The sequence below is a fragment of the Drosophila takahashii genome, chromosome X (genome assembly GCF_030179915.1).
Source record: "Drosophila takahashii strain IR98-3 E-12201 chromosome X, DtakHiC1v2, whole genome shotgun sequence".
NCBI classification, from domain to species: domain Eukaryota; kingdom Metazoa; phylum Arthropoda; class Insecta; order Diptera; family Drosophilidae; genus Drosophila; species Drosophila takahashii.
This window is the reverse complement of record NC_091683.1, coordinates 18,989,693-19,009,181: the sequence shown is the minus strand read 5'-3', so window position 1 is coordinate 19,009,181 and position 19,489 is coordinate 18,989,693. Positions and strand designations below refer to the sequence as shown.

The 19,489-nt window shown below is 41.5% G+C and overlaps 1 protein-coding gene and 1 long non-coding RNA gene across 12 annotated transcripts in view; one reads left to right on the top strand and one right to left on the bottom strand.

Moving 5' to 3' along the window:
* X11Lbeta overlaps positions 1-19,489 on the top strand; it is a 95,371-nt gene that overhangs the window by 9,843 nt on the left and 66,039 nt on the right. The gene's annotated exons all lie outside the window — the stretch shown is intronic.
* On the bottom strand, positions 4,855-5,610 carry LOC138913947 (uncharacterized). The gene is made up of 3 exons (XR_011419843.1): positions 5,452-5,610; positions 5,270-5,379; positions 4,855-4,963 (listed from the first exon to the last, which is right to left on the bottom strand). It is a non-coding gene; the product is annotated as an uncharacterized lncRNA (long non-coding RNA).

Below are 19,489 nucleotides of genomic sequence, written 5' to 3'. Positions count from 1 at the left end.
CTTTTAAAAATAAAATCGAGACTTGCTCTAGCTGGATAGATTCGGCTAGTTCCTCTTTTATTTCGAAAGGCTTCAAAACATAATTTTATTATAATTAATTCCGCCAACATTTACAGTTTATAATTCGTACCTATTGAACAAAATCAACCTGCTGCTGCATTACTCCTCAGGATAAGCCCCTCACATTTTTATGATATTATCGCATTCCGTATTTCTCAAAGATTTCTCTCGTTTTGTCATTGTTGAATGATTACCGTATATTTCTATCGCATATCGTACCATAACCTTTTCGCTTTTGATATTTACGTTTAATAGTTTGCTTTATTCAGCCTATATTTTGAATCCCTGTGAATCATTCGCTCCAGGGTTTTCTTCTTTAAGTTAGTAAGTGGTTTCGTTTAGCTAATCGGTTAAAGATGTCGGTTAGGCACAGCAACGAGAACCTAGTTTCTCTAGGGGATGATAGTTCAGTGACGTGCACCCTCTGTAATGGAGTGGTTTTTGATTTGGATTTGATTGAAACCCCTTGTAAACATTGTTTTCACAAGGCTTGTCTACAAAACTGGTTGCAGGACAACAACACTTGTCCAACTTGCTCTCAACCATGTTCACAGTCTCAGACAGGACCTAATCCCAATCCCGGAATGGAAAATCGGATGACGACTAGATCCATGTCTCGAAATGCTGACAATCAAAACAATGTTATCATCACTCAGAATTCTAACCTGAATTCTCAGCAAGACAATGGACAAGCTAATAACCCAACGACAACCGAAGACCCGGAACAACAAAGTCTCGCGAATCAACTACGCGCATTGAAAGAGAACCAGAGGGCATTCCAAGTAAGCATGATCGAAAGCCAGAGAGAATTTCAAGTATCCATGACAGACAACATTACTCAGATGTTTAGCCAATTGAATAGGTCCACATTTGTCGATAGCAGTACAACTCAACCGCAGCACGAATTCCGAAACAATTCAGGACAAGCTGATTTCCAGAACATTCAGCGGGTCAGGAACTCTCCAGACGAGCGAAGCGATCGCAGCGATCTTTCCTTGGATCGTCCTGACCGGATTTCAAGCGTAATTTCAAATTGGCGAATCAAGTTCAGTGGTTCAGCGAACGACATCGCTGTTGAGGATTTTATATACCGTGTAAATTGCCTCACCACACAAAGCCTAAACGGAAATTTCGATTTGCTGTCGCAGTTTGCAAATTTGTTATTTGCAGGTCCTGCCTTATCTTTTTACTGGCGTGTTCATAGGTCGGTAGATGAGATGAGTTGGCGTGTATTGTGCAGGCGTTTAAAGGAAAGATACTCGGATCAAAGATCAGATCGTGAAATTAAAAGCGTTATGCGTCGTCGTAAACAGGGTTCAAACGAAAGTTTTGATGACTTCCTCGACGCAATGCTTATCATAGCCAATTCTCTTCGCGAGCCCATGCATGATAGCGAGCTAGCCAGCGAAGTCCGTCAAAATCTGAAGTCAGATCTTAAACTTGAGCTATTACATGTTGACACTCCTTCTTTGGAAACGTTGCGTAAAGCGTGTCACCGCCACGAAGAATTTTATCGTAGCACTCGTTCGAAGCCAATTCAACGCCCGAATCCAACAAAGCGGTTCGTCAACACAGTTCTCCGTCAATACGATTCACAAGATCAGTCCGAAGAAGAATCCGACGTCGAGGACGAAGTCTGCGCAGTTAAGCCTGCGGACAAATTCATTTGCTGGAACTGTGATGAAAAAGGTCACACGTACCATGATTGTCTGAAACCTCCCCGTAATTTCTGTTACGGTTGTGGCGCACCCGACGTATATAAGCCCAGTTGTGCAAAATGTAATCCGGTATCGGAAAACTCCAAGCAGGACATTCGCAAGTTCCAGAAAGTGGATGTCCGCCGTTAGCCTCGGATAAGCAAAGTACTCCGGATGCTGCGGCAACGGACAATTTACCTGATTCGTCTATTTCCAAACCTGACGTAACAACTACTCCAACTTTCAAGCCATATCACATTCGTTTGCAAGATTATCTAAAACGAAAACTTCAACTTTGTAATGTCAATTCAATTTTCGCTTCCACACGTCGTTCTGCCATGCGCATTCGCGAATTCTGGAAGCGCAAAAGAGCTCTTAATCGTTTCATCGTTTCATCTATCATTCATAAAAAGAATGACATCCGGCCTTACACAATTGTAGAGTTATTCGGTCTCGAATATTCAGCTCTCCTAGACAGCGGAGCCAACAAAAGCGTCATTGGTGGACAGCTTGCCCAACAAATAATATCCGAAAGACAGTATAACAAGTTCAAGGGCGTAGTTCGTACCGCTGACGGTCAAATACAATCTGTGGCTGGCACAATCTCTATCCCTTTGACGTACAAGTCCATTGACTCAAACTTTGAATTCTTAATAGTACCTTCCATACAGCGGAGCGTGATATGTGGTATGGATTTCTGGGAATGTTTTGACATTTCCGTCCAACTTCCGTTTTTTGTTAATAAGTTCAATTGCAAGCCGCATTACGACTCTTCTAACATCTGCTCATCCAATGCACAGCAAAGCAAGGCTTATACGACGAACCAGCGTTCACATAACCTACTCACAAGACCCCGATCATTTGAAGTAGGACAAGAGGTAACAAAACTTGACCTTGCATTGAGCAACGCTGACAACAGTTTCAACACAAAGCTATACCCAACCAGAACAAAAGCGCGAGTTAAGGAGAAACTTGGCCAATCAATATATGTCCTGGAAGACATGAATGGCAAAGAACTTGGTAAATTCCATGCCAAGGACATTTGGTAATCCCTCCTGACTCCTTTTTCAGCTTTTATTGTTAGTCACAGGGACTAAAAATCAAAACTGTGGTTGTGAGAGTCAGTATATTTTTGCCTAAGTATTAGCGAAGACATTGCAGCTAAGTCATTCACCCGAAATGCGACCCTGCTATTAGCGAGGATCCGATCCTGACACTAATCAACCGAAAATACCATACTTAAGGATTTTGGGATTTCACGCATACGACGTTCACACTAGAAGCCATGATTTCCGCCTCTTTTATATCAGCGTCTCTCGTGACCAGTTCGTTCGCTCCGTAAAAATTACTTAATTCGATCGCATCCAATCATCCGCGAGTGATTTTCCTGATAATCTGTGCATATTTTCCCCTATTATTGTTCCTATTCTTGTTGGTGAGTTAATTTCTCAGAAATATTGTCGTTTTCTGACTGGAATTTCCCAGAACACAGAAACCACCGACCACGTGCGATTTCCAAGAATTGCAAAAGTTTGCGAGCCCTCCCTCTGCGCACAGCAAGGAGCTGGAGCCGCTGAAGCGGTAACATTTTCGTTGCATCAGTGCCACGCGAGCGCGACGCCCAGGATTTGCATCAGCTCTACGCCTGGATTTAACATTTCATCAGAGCCCACGCCTGGGTCGTATTTCATCATCGCCACTCCTGAATCTACATAAAGGAATTCTGTAAAGGCGCACCCCGCGTGAAGTGGATCTTTTCTCCTTTCCACGCCTGGACTACCGTACTGTTCGTCATACCGGACCTAGTTTGTCAGCGCCCAACCGCAAGCGGCATCAAGGAACGCCGTTTCTACCTCACCAAGCCCGCGTGAGGTTTTCATCGTGCAAAAACTGCACCAAAATCGACAGGTCCGATCCAGTCGGACGAAATTCGGACGAATCCCACCGGCGCCGATTCGTCAAATCCGCGCAGGCACGCGCAAACACGAAGTCTCATCCCAATTGGAATTTCAGTTCCAATTCTGGTTCCAGTTCACGTTGGCCGGGGCTGCCAACTTGTTCTTTGTATCGCATTAAGTAAAAGTAGTTTAGTTTGCTTCTTTCCCAACACATTTAAGATACGATTCTAATTTACTTTACGATTCCTATTTAGCCAACATTATTTCGTGTGTGCTTATGATATAGATTGACATATATAACCATTACATAAACACTTCAAAGTTCTACAGCACACATCGATCGTCATCAGGCCTGCTGACTTCGTTGGAGAGTTCGTAAGTACGGCATAGCCGTCAAAACATTTACCTATATATTCATTCTTGTCTAAGCCCACACATTTGATATATATATTTACTTAACTACTATCATATAATATATACCGTATATTGGACCTCAAATAAGAATCGTTTGCACTAGAATAATTTAATTTGATCTGCCTTAGTGCCTTTTGTTTGAATAAGAATATCGTATATCGATAACATAATGTAATCAGCCACAATTTAACGTAAAGTAAATACTTTCTTTTCCTTTTTCTTTTTGACAATCGTAAATACAAACACGACCGTATAGAGAGTCGTTTAACGTAAATAACGTTTTAGTCTTAAGGACTTAGTGTTAGCCTTGTTAGAATTAAGAATGAACCGTATTATCGCATTTGGAGTATTAAAGATGAAATTTAATATGAATTAAATTGTTATCTTTTGAGGGCCCCTAAGAGAATGTAGCGCAGCGGTTGTTTAAGGGTAGAGTCTGATGAGGCTTTACAGGTAGGGTGGGTATAGAAGGAGGCCATTACCACCTGGGCCTCCATCTTCGATAGGTACACTCTCTCGTCCGAATCTTAGCCGTTGGGTTTAAGTTCTTATCGTTATCGTTTCTCTGTCTACTACTGTTAGTTCTGTGACACTCTTGTTCTATCTTAACACAAACCCACACCCAGCTCCCTGAGTAGGCCGGTCGAAATGTAGACAGAGGTGTTAGGGTGGACAACGCTCATCGAGTGTGTTCGTTACAAATTTAAAGTTGATTGTATCTCTATTAAATGAAAACAGTCTAATTATTATATGATAATAGAAAAAAAGAGAAGCACTTACCTTCAGAGCTTTCCAAAAATTTGAGCAGGATTATTTCCTGTTGCTTCCTTACTCCTGCTTTTAATAAGTCCGAAAAGTGGTTTGCGAAAGCTGGATCTGAAAAGCGTTCTCGATCTAAAAAAAAAGAAAATTTTTTTAGAAATTAATATAAAAATGCACAACCAACACACACAATTTTCATTTAGCCTGCGATTGCGTTTGCTGCTACTCCTAGAAAAAAAAGAAGCAGCAAAAGCAAATTTCGAGCACTGACGAAATGTCGCAATAGAAATTTGGGGGTTGTTTTGGCATATGCACTTGTAAATTCTTTCTTGTAAATATATACATATGTATGTGTGTATTCTGTTGCATCATCTTTTTAACTCAAGCATTATTTACATATACACATACATATATGTAGACTCTTATTAATGATCTTACTTTGTTCTGCCACACTTCCAAAACTTCCGCTTCTGAACCGACTAGTTGAACAGGAATTTCTCCTCGTAGCTGCTTCCACTCAAATTTTTTAAAGTTTCAGCTGCATTTTCCTTTGTTACAGATATGTAAATTCAATTAGTTATTAATATCCAAATTGCACAATTATATATGTATGTACTCACCAGAAAACAGAAAAAGAATCGCCTCCCAAGTCCTTTAATAGCGTTTACATTTTTCACTTTTTCACAAACAAAAGGTTTCATACAAACACGTCTTTCACTGCCAAGCGCCCGAAAAATTATGACAAAGTCTAGACAATGCAACTCTTTCTACCCCCACCCTTGCCACTACAACGGACGAAAAGTAGCAAAGAAGAAGAAAAAGGGTGGACTTCTCTAAAGTCAAATGCGCTCAGCATCAAAATTCATAGAAAAAGGTCCGCCCTAATATACACACACATTCACTTGTTTTGACCTGTCAACCACACACACATACACACATGTATTACATATGTATCCATCAATTGCGTCTTAAAATTTCGTTTGACTCTTCCTTGTTTTTAGGGCAATTTCAGAACATTTTTTTTGCTATTTTGTTCTGCGTTTTAGGGCGATTTCGCCCTAAAAAGAAGGAATTACTTTTGGAGGCGACTCATAAAAATTCGCCCTAAAAAACAGGGAAAATTTGCCTTTTTGAAAAAACTAACCCTAAAAAATATTTTCCATGGCGATTTTTCGTATATTTAGGGCTAGCCACCCGTATAATAAGACAATTTTCCGTAGTTTTAGGGCGACCTCGGTTTTAGGGCGACTTTTCTAGTATTTAGGTAAAAATTTCTATGAGTGTATACTTAGCAGTTGTCGGCAGAGAGCGGAAGATAGAAAAGCTAATCTTGTCGATAGCTAGTTTAAATACCAGAAAGTACAATTTGTACAAAGTAAGAGCCTAAAAAAACTTTCTAATAAAACCTACAAATACATTCATTCATTCATTTAAATTCATTCACTTTTTCTCTAGATCAAAAGGTGTAATGGTAACTTTTTGAGTTATTGAAATCTATTTTAAGTACAAAAATGTCAAGTGGGGCTATTTTTCATGCAAAAACTCAACGCTTTGATGTCGAATTATGATGGTTTTCCTCTTTTTTTTTGCCGTGTTTGGGCTTGAATCACTTTATTCGCTTCCGTCTAACATTTTCCTTTTTTTCTGAAGCTGTTTGAGTGTGCGTGCGAAATCCGGATGTTGGCATATGGCTCGACGCATCTGTGAGTGGAAAAACGTTGCGCATACGTCCCGTATGCCGAGCTGCATTCGCATGTGTGAGTGTGTGTGTGTGCTTAACTAATATGCTATGAACGTCGCTTCGACACGTTGCAATTGTCGCCCCTCATCGTTGTTGTTCCTGTTTGCGTTCGTGTTTCTGTTGCTGTTCTGTTTCTGTTTTTGGTCCTGTTCCTGCCATTGTTGTCCTTATTGTTCGCCACATTTGTATGGCGATTTCCACAACATGCACTCCAGAATGGGCTGGCGCAATAAATGTTTGCTGTGGCCAAATATTGGGCTAGATGCTGGGCCGATGGCCTTGTGCTCGAAATGGCCAAATGGCGAAAAACGAAATGGGACATCCTGTAGCCCCGGCAGCACCGAAGTGGAGCATACACTCAAGGAGAAGCCATCTCTATTTAAAAAAAAATTTATTTTATTAGATTTAATTTTATTTGACGGCGAATTTCAAATGTTTCGGTTAGCTCGCCGCATTTCCGGAATGACCTAGGCCAAATTTACGCATAGGCCATGAAATGAGTCCGCAGCTATATTGCTGCATTTGTGATCGCAGTGGCATTCAACCCGTTTGCGAGGACATAAGACCTGCTTAATTTCCATAAACCAGGCAACGGTTACGAGGCTGCCCGTGTCCTCTGTCCTGTATCCTGTGCGTATGTGTGTGCGACAGGTAAGTGAATTTATGTTGCACACGCTATGCGAAACATGCCACTGCATCTGGCCATAAAAACGTGACAGAAACAACAACAACGAACAGCAGAGCAAATAAGGAGCCGTGCCCCAGGGCTACGTACATCCTCGCATATCCTCGCACATCCTGCGATGCCATGTCGCCTTGCTGGTCACACAAAACTTTCAGCGTTCGCAGCCGAGGCGAGCCAGAACCCAGAACCCAGAGCCAGAAATATTATTTATTGAGGCGAATCCTTCTCTGCCTACCTGTGTGTGTGTTCGCCCGGCTGCATTATCCCCATTTCCACTGCACTTTGGTCATTTGGTTTGCCATTTCGCCTGCTCGTTTCAACACTCGGAGAAAATTTGAACTAAAAATAATGAAATTTAATTTTAACTGGCAAAGTTAAAGGGTTTATTGTACGTTGTTTTCGATCTTTTAAAATATATATATTTTTGATCAGAATCACAAACCGACTCGATCAAGCAATGTCCGTCCGTCTGTCCGTCCTTCCGTCTGTCCGTCCGTCTGTCCGTCCGTATGAACGTTGAGATCTCGGAAACTATAAAAGCAAGAAAGTTGGGATTAACCGTGCACATTCTTCATCCTTAAAACCCCATACTTCAACCAAATTCTTAAAATAAATTTATGATTTTTTTAGGGGAAAAAAAGATAAAATAAAACATAGCCATTAAACATAAAACAAGTACAGTTGCGGTCAAAATAATAGTTATGGTTCCGCCCTTCGTTTTTAAAGATTTCTTGTAATTTACTTTCTCCCGGTACCTTTTTTATTGAATTTGTTGGATAAGAAATATTACAACAAACAAACTTTTGAAAACGAAGGGCGGTGACACTACTACCATTTTTTATGTATTTTTATTTGCATATCATTTGGCTTTTTAATATGATTCTTTGCAGTGTTTCGCTCGCAACGCGCCACGCATATAAATCGTTCAAATTGAGCGGGGTGCACCGAGCACCCTGCACCCTGCACCGTGCACCATTTTCATGGCCACAATGGCCACATGCAACCGAAAAGGGAATAAAAGTTGATGCGACTTTGCTAGTTGTGAAATTAGATCGAAATGGCGAGTTATCCCCGCCGCCCCTTAAATCAATTTGAGAACAATTCGGGCACAGAAAGTTAAGTAACCTTTAAGTCGAGTTCGCCTTCGCTTATGATTTCCAATCAGTTCTGGCCGAGAGCCCACCGACCAAGTTTGGACCTAAAATTATATTACATGGCCGAAAGTTAAGTTTACGACTCGTGTGAGTCGGTGTATTACAATATGTATATGTGTGTGTGTGTATCCTTCCCTGACCCACACAAGTCATTGATTTTTCGGGGCTCTCAATTGACTTGCTGTCGTCCTTCAAGTTTGCCTCTCTGGCATTACGCTCAAATTACTTTTTATTCTATACTCTGCCAGCCGAAAAAACATTGTAGTAGAGATAGAGGCCTGGGTATTGTTTTTCCTTAGGCGCTCAAGGATATCAAATTTTTAGCCACGCGTCACACATGACAGCGCCGACACACAGGACAAAGGACATGGGATTGGAATGGGAATGGGAATCGGAATGGGAATGACCGGTCCTTGCGGTGTGACTCACCCACACTCGAGCACGCAAGAACTGTAACCGAAACCAAAACCAAAACCGGAATACTGTCTTGCACCACCGAGTGAACCACCAAAAGCGGCGACCACCTGCCAGGATGTGTCTCGATTTGCATTTGCAGGATATGCACCGAATGTCTGCCGGCTGGGACGTCACTTAGGCAATCACTTTGCGGCAAAATGGCTTAAATTTCTGCGGTTTTGCTACCCTAAATGTTTAAAGTCGCAGCTAATAAACAAGAATTGTTTTTAAAAAAATGCAAAAACTATTTCTAATTTTACTGCTGACTCATTGCCTCCTCCAGTTTATAATGTTATTAAATACAAATTATTAAATTTATTTGTACTCAGATATTTGGTATGAAGTTATGCAAGCAGAAAATCGACTGCTTGCACAGTTTGCATTACTTTATTTAATCATAACTTTTTAATCAATGGTTCGATTTTAAAATTGTCTTCTACATTTCAATAGGTATTAATAAACACAATAAAATGGCATTTTCACTTTTACTCTATGAGTTATATATTTGAAATTTTTTAAACCAAGGGGTATTTGTTCTTATCAGTGATTGAATAGTTGAAACTCACAAAATTTTTACACCCTTGTCACCCAGAAAGCAGCTTATTACGGAAAAAATAATACTTTAAGTATTTATTTGCCTTCAATTTTACACAGAAGTACACGTGTGCCCCTCGCCTGCGCTTTTGACATTGAGACGAGAGAGTCGAGATGAAAACTAAGGTTGCGCAAATTGGTCCTTACTTAAATATTTGCCACATTTTCCTCCTTTTCAGGCTGCCAGGCAAAGCGGCTTTCAAAGTGGAGTGGCGAAAAAGCGGTCGACCGCCTCAAAGGTTCCGCATATCCTTGCATAACTTTACTGTCTTCGCTTCACTTGCTTCACCATTCGGTTAAGTCCCTCTGAAACCCCCCTTTTTTTCGCTGGGCTTCACTTCACTTTGTTTTGCATATGACAAACACGTGGCTGGGTTTTTTTGTTTGCCCCCCCCAAAAGAGATGACCCCTTTTTGGCTTTATTTCCCTTTGTTTATTGTGCATCTCCGTGTGTAAGGCTCTGTGTGGGTAGAGTGTCGGCTTATTGTTTGCCTAATGTTTAGTTTTTACTTTCACGCAATGTTTTCATTAGAATGCCCCCGAAAAAAGCCAAGAAAAACAGGCAGAGAGAGTGAGAGAGAGGTGGTTACAAAAAAGTAAACAAAACAAAAAAACCCTGGAAGCTCGGGGTGGATTTTCGGAGGAAGTTAAGGTATCGGGTTGACTTTGGGCTTGGGGTCCGCTGATGTTTTCATTTCGCCCTTGGACCAACACAACGTTGTAGGCCAACTTTTTATGGTGAACACATGCCGAATCCCGCCCAGACGCCCATGAATCCAGCTGAATCCTTCAGAATCCGCCCACTTTTCAGGAATCCGCCCTCCAGGGCTCCCAACCTTTGAGCATCTGTCTTTGGCGGCTCTTTTGTTTATTTTGCTTTAGCACATTTTAGAAACAATAAAGCAAAACTTTGAGCTCTTTGTGTCCTGCCGATGCCCATCCCTCCCCTCTCCCCCGAGATCCTTTCACCCCCTCTCCCCACCAATTCCGTATTATCTCCATCGACATCCTCGTCGGCGGCTGCTGCGCTGCAAGGTGGCCATAAAAAGCGAAAAACGGCGTCAAAAACAAAAGGCAAAGTTGCCTCACCAGTCCCTCGTCCTTTGCCGGAGTCCTCGAATTATGAAAGGACAGAGATGGAGCTACTTGGGGTATAAGGATATAAGGAGGAGCGAAGGAGCGAAGGAGGAAGCGCTCTTCCTTTTATGATATTTATGCGTCTCCTTTTTATTTTCAGCAATTTTCGTTTATTGATTTTTCCCCCACCAACATGTCGGCTGAACTTTAGTCACCGAAACAGAAAACCCCGACCCGCTGCCGAGCAGGGAAAAGTCGGAAAAGTCAGGGATGGGCTAGGCCAGATTCCGGGAAAATAAGTTTTCTTCAGTTATCAAATTTACTCGGTATTGAATTTCGCACCAATGATCATTTTGGTCGTTAAAAAGGTTTAGCAACATTGTTTTTATTTAACAGGAAAGAATAAATTAAATTATTTGATAACAAGAAAGTACTCTTTAATTTAAAAGTCGTATGAAATCATTTAAATTCAGGGATAGAAAATTTAACTACTTTTGTGTTAAATTATCGGTGAAACTTACCGATTTAATATCCCTCAACGATAAAATATGTAAGCTTCAGGGGAAGTGTTCCGCCCACTTTTTATTGCCGCCATTTATTTTCACGTTCCGCCCTCGTTTCTTAACAAACCAACGCATTTAGCTGTGTGGCATTTAGCTGCATTTGGTTACGCTTCCAGAGCCACTTCCTCATCATCTCTAGCCAAGTTGCCACTCGGCCACAGACTCGGCTTTTCCTCTGACATTGTGGCTTTTAAATTGCTTATTTGGCTTAGTCGTCGTCGTCGTCAGCGCTGTTGGCTAACCGCAACGTGCCGAGCAGTTTAATAACCAAGGCAACGCCGACCGGTGACAATCCGTTGCTCCTGCCCCTCATCCACATTTTCATCCTCCTGGATAGCCGCAAAACAGGGGAGCTGGTTTTCCGGGAAAACCACTGCTAGACGCCAGGCTGATCAAATGCTGAGCGACTGAACTTACGTTTGGAGGAGGCCAATAAAAACGAAGGCGCCTCTAGGAGCAAGTTTCCTCAGCGCATCGCATTTTGTTTTAGAGCTAATTCTCGGTTTATCCCATAAATGTCTTGAACAAAGTTTCCAGTTAATCCGGAGTTCAGAAAAAAATAATCAAAATTGGTTTTATTAGTTGCATTTCTGATTAGTGGTCAGATTTCCTCTTTGTGGCTTGCAAATAGAGAATCTAGCAAGAAAAAGTCATTAAATTGAAGAGGTAATAAAATCGCAGTCGAGGCCCCAAAAAATCCATCCAGTTACTGCAATATATTTAAAAAAAGTGAAGAGTAAATGGCATTCAAAGGTAAAACGGAGACCACAGCAGTGAAAGTGAAATTCTGAATCCTTTTGCCTGGTTATTAGGTATTCCAATTCGTAATATTCGCTGGCCGGCAATCAAACGGCAAAACGGCAAAATGGCAACAGGAATCGAAAAATTGGGAAATCAAAAACTCAATTGCTTCCGTGACTGCGAGTGTGTGTGTGAGTGTCGTCCGTGTGGTGCAATAAATCATTCAGTGGATTGTATTCCCAGTAGAAATGCCATTACATGATTGAGCCGCATACATTGATGCAGATGCAGGTCGCCGACTCGGATTCAGATGCAGATGCAGAATCCGTATCTGTATCTGTATCTGTATCTGTATCTGTAGAAGTATCCTGCATCCTGTATCCGTATCTGTGTCACTTCACAGGACGTGGTCGAGGCCGGTGCTCGGCAGAAACTTAATTGCATTGTCCGGGCAACATTTTTGGCATATTTTTGGAGATTTGTGACAGCTGCAAGTGGCCAAATATTGAAAGGTGGCAAATTCGATTGAGTTCTTCCCCCTCTCTTCTCCGCACCGTGGGTGAAATTGCTAGGTTGAACGGTGGGAAATCGATTTTGAAATTGGAATTTGAGTCAACACCACAAAGTGGCTGGTTTTTTCGGGGGGAAATTAATCATATTGTATGTATGGCATATGGCACATGGTAGTCCGATATATGTAAAAATTCGAAATAATTCTGCAGTTTTGAGCTCATCAAATGCGCAAAAAGCAAACAGTTGTCCTTCCACCGAAAATTCGGGCTTTTGGGTCAGCGGAAAGGAAGAGTTGCCAAGGCGACCAGTGGGCGTGGGTCAATATTCTCGGGGCATTTCATTTTCGTTATGGAAATTGCAGAGGAAATTCTGGCATTTTTGCAATGGCAATTGCCATGGGTATGTGTATGGGTTTTTGGATTGCGAATGGGAATGGATATGGAAATGGAAAAGGGAGGCTATAGGGTATATGAAAAATTTAAGACGATTTAATCGATTTATTCTGCAAACGCTGCTAAAATGCGCATTCGATGGCTGAGATGCGATTCAGCGTCCGCTTTCACATCGATCACGCTATCCTCCTATCGAATGTGCCCATTTGCGCTTAGAGGGATTTATGCCATCACCCCTACCCTCCCTCCTTGCCATTCCGTCCGCTTCCCTTTTTGAGATTATTGAATAAAGCTCATATGACTGCAGTACTTTTTGGTAACTGCACAGAGAAAAAATGAGCTGAAGTCCTCAGAAATATAAGTTAATACACAGGAAATTAAATGGATTAAAAATGGGTCACATCAATAAAAACTCGATTTGATGATGTCAAATTTATGATTCAAACTATCGACTTGATATTTTATCATATTAGTTATATCATAAGAACTATAAACGTAACGTAAAATTAGATAAACACAATCTCTAATTTTTTTAAATTTATAGATGAATATGGAAAATTTTAAAAACAAATCTAGTTGTAAAGATAAATTTTCTCTGTGTGTCAGTAAAGCATCCAGTGAAATCGCGATGGATTGTGTTTGAGTTGTGCCCGAAGAAGAGGAAAAGTGAACACAGAGAACTTTCTCTGTCTCTCTCCTCCTCTAATTCTCTCTCTCTGTGTGTTTATCCTCCCATCCATTTTGTGTGTGAGTGTTTTGTGTTTAATTTTGTGAAATGTTTGCCTGGTTTTCGAACTCTCAACGTTTGCCTAATTTCACCGCCCATCAACCCATCGACCCACCAGCCCCACAACCCCCCAACCATTTCAACTGACAGACCCTCCCGCAAACACAGAAACCCCAAAAAACCCAGGTTCTCTTCCTCCTCCCTCCATTTTCAAAATGTACTCGAATTCCCGTTTTTCCTCGCTTCGCTTAGAAGTTGATGAGATGTTTATTATGTATATACACACATAGTTGTGGGGCTTCGCAGGGGGCGGCGAAATACCCGGGACCTTTCCAGCCCGTTTTATATGTAAATTTGCGATATCAAACAGGTGAGAGATGCCCGTGGCAATGCGGGGTCACCATAAATTAGAATAAGTTATTCTCGGCTTTCGGATATCAATTGCAAGTGGGCAGGAATTTACAGGCAGAGCAACGGCGGGCAATGTTAAACTAATTTAAAAGTCTTTTTGAGGAGCGGAAGGGATAGTTGCGAAGTACTTTGTGATAAAAGCTTTTTTTCAAAGAGATAAATGTCAAATTGGTCTTGGAATCAAAATGCCTTAGTGATTTAAACGAAGTTAAATAAATTTTGTGATAATAATAGTGATGTTTTAAATATTTAACTATATAAATATAAACATTTTATTTGCATGATACATTAAAAATTAGCAAACCAATTAACTTTCGATTAATATGAACCTGGTGAAGTCCCAAACTAGTCTATTTTGCATTGTTTTATCGTGAAACTGTTTACTTTAGGTGGATCCTTGCTAATCATGGCAAGGACCCAATTCATCCTCAGTTCGGTCCTCGGGTCCCGTGTCCAGTTTATTTCGGAGGTCCTTTGGGGGGACCTTCTTCGTTCCGCCAGGCAGCTTAAATAGCTTCGTTTGGATCAAAGGGCAGGGTAAAGGGGGTGAAGGCGCCCCGAACAGTGTAAATTTAATTCTATTCCACATAAATTTCAGTGCGGGATTGGGCACACAAAGAGAGGGCCTCGCGAGAGCCGCGAACCTGAACCAGAGCGAAACCCGAGCTGGGACCTTCCTTTCGAGGACTCCTCCAGCGGATGGCTGATGATGATGAGGTGGCCAAGGACGGGGGCGGGGAATGGGAATGTTTTTGGGATGGAGATGGAGATGAGAATGTGGATAGGGGATGGGGGATGGAGATGCTAGCCAGCGCGAAAGGACGACGCAAATTTATTTAACCTGCGGGCGCAGAGCGCATATTTGAATTTATTTGCATGGGGAATGGCAGTGGCGGGCGGGAAAGGGGCGTGTCCTGAGTGTGTCCTGGCCGCTGTGGCACTGAAGTAATGCCAAAAAGTGCGCAAGCAACCCAAAAAAAAAAAAAAAATAAAAACCCAAATTGTGACGACGACGAGCGAAGAGCGAAGAGAAGGGAAAAACTTTTGCACAAAGTTGTTGCAAGTTGTTTGTATGCGCCCCGCCCCTGACCCCTGGATCCCTGACCTCCGCCCCCTCCCCTTCTGCCCCCCTCGACACGCCCACACAATTTTCCCGAAATGAGCCGCGCGCCGTTTGACACATGCAGCGCCACCTGGCGGCCGTCGCCATGAATTTGAATGTACCCAAACAGCCGAAAGAGACACAGTTGCAGAGCATAAAAGAGGGCGGCGAGGGGAGAGAGAGGAGTGGCCAAGGAATACGGCGAAAACTGGTAACTGTAAACTTTGCCCTCGGCCAACGGGGCGGATGGGTAATGGGGTACCGGGGCGAATACGTAATGTCATTTCGGTGTAGCGCACTTTCGTGCGACATTTAAATTCATTATACCCTGCAGGAACTGTTGGCTGAGCCCAGCCAATGCCTGAAAGTCTTACGCAATCCCCTGGGCCGAGCTGCTGTACACTCATAAAAATAATTTTCTACATTTTAGAAAATCGCCCTAAAAAATTTTTCGCCTTTGAACTGAGAAAAATTTTCTATTTTTACGACAAATTTGCCATAAATTTAAGGCAGGTGACCATAAAAAAAAATTTTTAGGGTTAATTTTTCTATTTTTCTAATATTTAGGGCGATTTTTTTCGATTTGCTTCGTTTTGACCTTTTCTAAATCCAACGGCGAATTGCCCTAATATTTTTTCTAAAATGTTTATAAATACAAGGGCGATTCGCCTTAAAAATCACTCCAAAAGTGTGAAATTCGGTAGCCCAGCGGTCTAATCACTTGCGCTTTCAACTTTGCTATATGAAGACTAAGGTCGTGGGGTTGTGGGTTCGAACCCTGTGTGATTCAACTTGATTTTTATGTTTTTTTTTTTTTTTTTGTAAACATTATAATACTGAGGACATTTTTTCGTCCGAATTTTAAATTAAAGTAGTCTTTAAACCTTAAAAACGTATGGGAGTTCTGAGTTAAAAGCATACTTTGTGTTTGCGGGCAAGAAAACGGGACTAATTGTCACAGTCGTCAGGAAAAAAATATACGGGTTAGTTGCCTTTAGTCATATTATAACGTAGACCTCAAGAAAATAAGATGTGTGCAGAGTTTGTTAGTCGTCTTGCGCGAGGGGTCTGTGGTGCAGCGGTAGGACGTTAGACTCTAAACCGAGAGGTCGTGGGTTCGATTCTCGCAATGACCAAAAAAAAAGTAAGTTGTTTTATCTCCTCATATTTATTTCCCTAATTCATTTACAAACATGATTTTTCAGTTCTAACGGCTGTGCTGTATAGATCGGGCCCCCCTCTTAACGCGGCTCCCATATAAGCTACACACCAATACAATAATATGAAACGGTGTCCTCCGCCGGTGTTGTTTAATTAAAGCAGTCCCAGTTCCCAGAATATAGACGATTAAAAAAAAAACATGCTTCCCAAATTCAGTTAAGCATGCTCAAACACGATTTTTTTCAAATTGTCTAATTTTTTAGGGCATTCGCCTATAAAAACAGAAAATTCGCCCTTAATTTTAGAAAAATACACCTTAAAATTAGGGCAAATTACCCTAAAAACAGGAAAATATTTCTTATTTCAAGAAAAATCACCCTAAATTAAACCAAATTTCCATCGGCATTTTTTAGAAAATTTTTCTAAATACACGGGCGAATCGCCAGCGGATACGATTTATGGGCGATTTTCTAAATCCACGGGCGAAAAGTCAGTTTTTTAGGGCGATTTAGGGTAAAAATTTCTATGAGTGTAGATCGGAGTTGGCTGAAATCGGATTCCGATGAATCGGAAATCGAATTTTTCCTGGGTAAATAGAGGCTTTTGGCTAGAGATATTTGGCCTAGATATTCAAAAACTCCTACAGTTACTCTAAAAAAATCATTCTAAAGCTCCAAAGATGTTTGATATTCGCATCAAGCAAAACGATAATTTCTAGGATATTACAAAAAATGTTTTAATAATTCGCATCCTTGGTAGATTAATTGTAAATTAATTGGTAAATTAGTTATTTAAAATAATTCATATCAAATTGATATTAATTCATATTAAATATATATTATTTCGTATCAAATTGATATTAATTCGTATTTCCACGGCACTTTTCATTGCATTTGCCACTGTCCGGTTGAACGGGCTCCACTGACTGAACTGAACTGGCCATCTACCTTGGAGTGCCTTCCACTTTGGAGCTTAGCCTGAAGTCCACTCGAAACTTTTTGGCCAGCATAATTTTTGCCAGGCATTTAAATTCATTTTAGCCAGCGAGTCAGTCTGAGAGACAAAAAATATGCCAAATTAGCTGTGATGGGGATGGAAAGGGGGAGGGAAAAAGGAGGCGTGGTCCAGGCCTAATTAGCTGTGTGTGTGTGTGTGTGTGCGAGTGTCTTCATTAGAATGCAACTGTTTGCCAGGCTCTTCACGGCAATCTACAGCTTTGTAGCTGGCTCTCGTAGCCTCTCATCCTTGGAAGCATCCTGAGCACCACATCCTGTGTCTGTGACCCATTTCTCTGCCAGCTGTCGGCTTATTAATGAGTTTTTGTTGGCCAACTTTGCCAGCCGGCTTTGCCGTTGCCTTTGCCTTTGATTTCTTCTCTGTCTCCGTTGCTGTCTTCGCAATTAGCTAAGCTCTGTCTTAGCAAAGTCGACAACATGACAACAACCGCCGTCCAATGTCTCTTGTAATTTGGCCTGTGCTGTAGGTTCTCCTCTCCCCTTTCCCACCATCGACTTGTCGACGTGTTCGCGCATAAATCAGAGCTGCAAAAGTCGGCAGTGGCACTATTCACTATTCACTACTCACTATTCAGTATTCACTATTCACAGAGCCACTGCAACTGCAGTTACCCACTGTGGGGGCTGCATAATGAATGCCTTACGGCCCAGAGGAGCCCCTTTGCATCCCAATCCCGGTCCCAATCTCGATTCTCCCCCGTATGTACCAGGCTCACTCGCTTGCTGGATGGCAAAAATTGCATCCTGCCCGTGTGGATTATGCCGGGGATTGAGGTGCATTTTGATTGATTGAAGTGAAGTGCAGGTCCCATCCCGACACATACACTTATCCCTCGAAGGGCGGGATCGAACTGACGCACAGATTGCTTATTAAGAGCTCATGACGCCGGCTCAATAATTGATGGATCCTCGGAGGTGCAGACACATCACGAAGTTAATATCTACCATGGGCCCTCTTCGTGAGTTACTTATAAAGTTGTCCGTAATTACGATGCCATTAAGCTATTTATCTTTAAAAGGCGGGTATTATTTTACTTAAATATAGAGCTTATGGCTTGGAATGCTGAAAACTTGGCCAGAAATTGTTATATATACTGTTGTATAAGGTTTTTTTTTTCGAAAATTGGTCAGAAATTTTAAAGTTTTTATCTTTTAATGCGATATTGATTTTTAAATCGATTTCTAAAATGTTAATAAAGAGACTCCAGTCACTTTCCGACTGATTTAGAAAGACATATTTATTTTTGATAATTATATACGTTACTCGTAGAGTAAATAAAAATGAAATGGCCGCTAGATGGCGCTAGTAGCTTTGACGATTGCATACTTGCATCTCCCTCGCACTCCCTTTAGCTCGAATTCGAGCACAAAGAGGTTAATTTCATATTTGACTCATTATTTTCATAGTAGTGGAAAATCAGAAGGTGTATGTTTTTTTGGGTAAAAAAAGAATTTGTCTCTTTCATTTTCCATTTATTTCTTTCCCAACTATATTAATCTAAACTAGAGTTGGCCAGTGGTTATTTGTTCAAAGTTCAACAAAACCGTATATGGACCGCAAAGGGCTGGCAAATTGTCAGCAACTCATATGCTGGTTTTCCCTTTTGGAGTTATGAACATTTCTAAATACCACAAAAATATCCTGTGAAACATATGTGAACTTCGGCCATTTCCCTTTTATGTTCGCTTCTTACGGACAGCAGAATGTCTGTGTTGTATGGCCATGATCTTTTTTTTTTTAATCGTGTAACGAGTGTGGGTGGGCGCACAGTTACAGTTTTAGATTCCAGATGAATTTTTGCGAAAAGTTTTCCATTCTGCAACTGTCTCGTGTCTCGTTCACCCATCTGCCGTCTCGCTCGCTCGCCTGCGGCGGGCCCTGGGCTGAAATCCCTTGCCTACATTTCAGCGCATACAGAGTTGTCAACAAGCATTGACATTAATTAAAGCCCAGCGTTGCATGCGACGGCAAGTTGCAACTCTGCTCATTTGTGAGTGTGGCGCGTGTGTGAGGGCCTGCGGCGGCTTCAGTTAACCATTAGACTTTAATTACTAAGCTAAAATTCACGCTCGTCTGCCGCACCACAAAGCACCAGCAAACTAGGAAAAAAAAAAATAAAGAAACGGGAAAAAAGTAGTAGTTGCACAAGTGTATGCGAGTATTCTCTTCTGCTCGTTGCCCCCAAAGTATGCTTTAAAATTGCATTTCGTTGGCTGTGCGGGGTTGCAATTACCAGGCATTCTTATGGAGGCCAGATCATTGCGCTAACCCCTGAAATGTCCCTGAGCCATTTTTGCATTATAACATTTGCATTCTATTATATC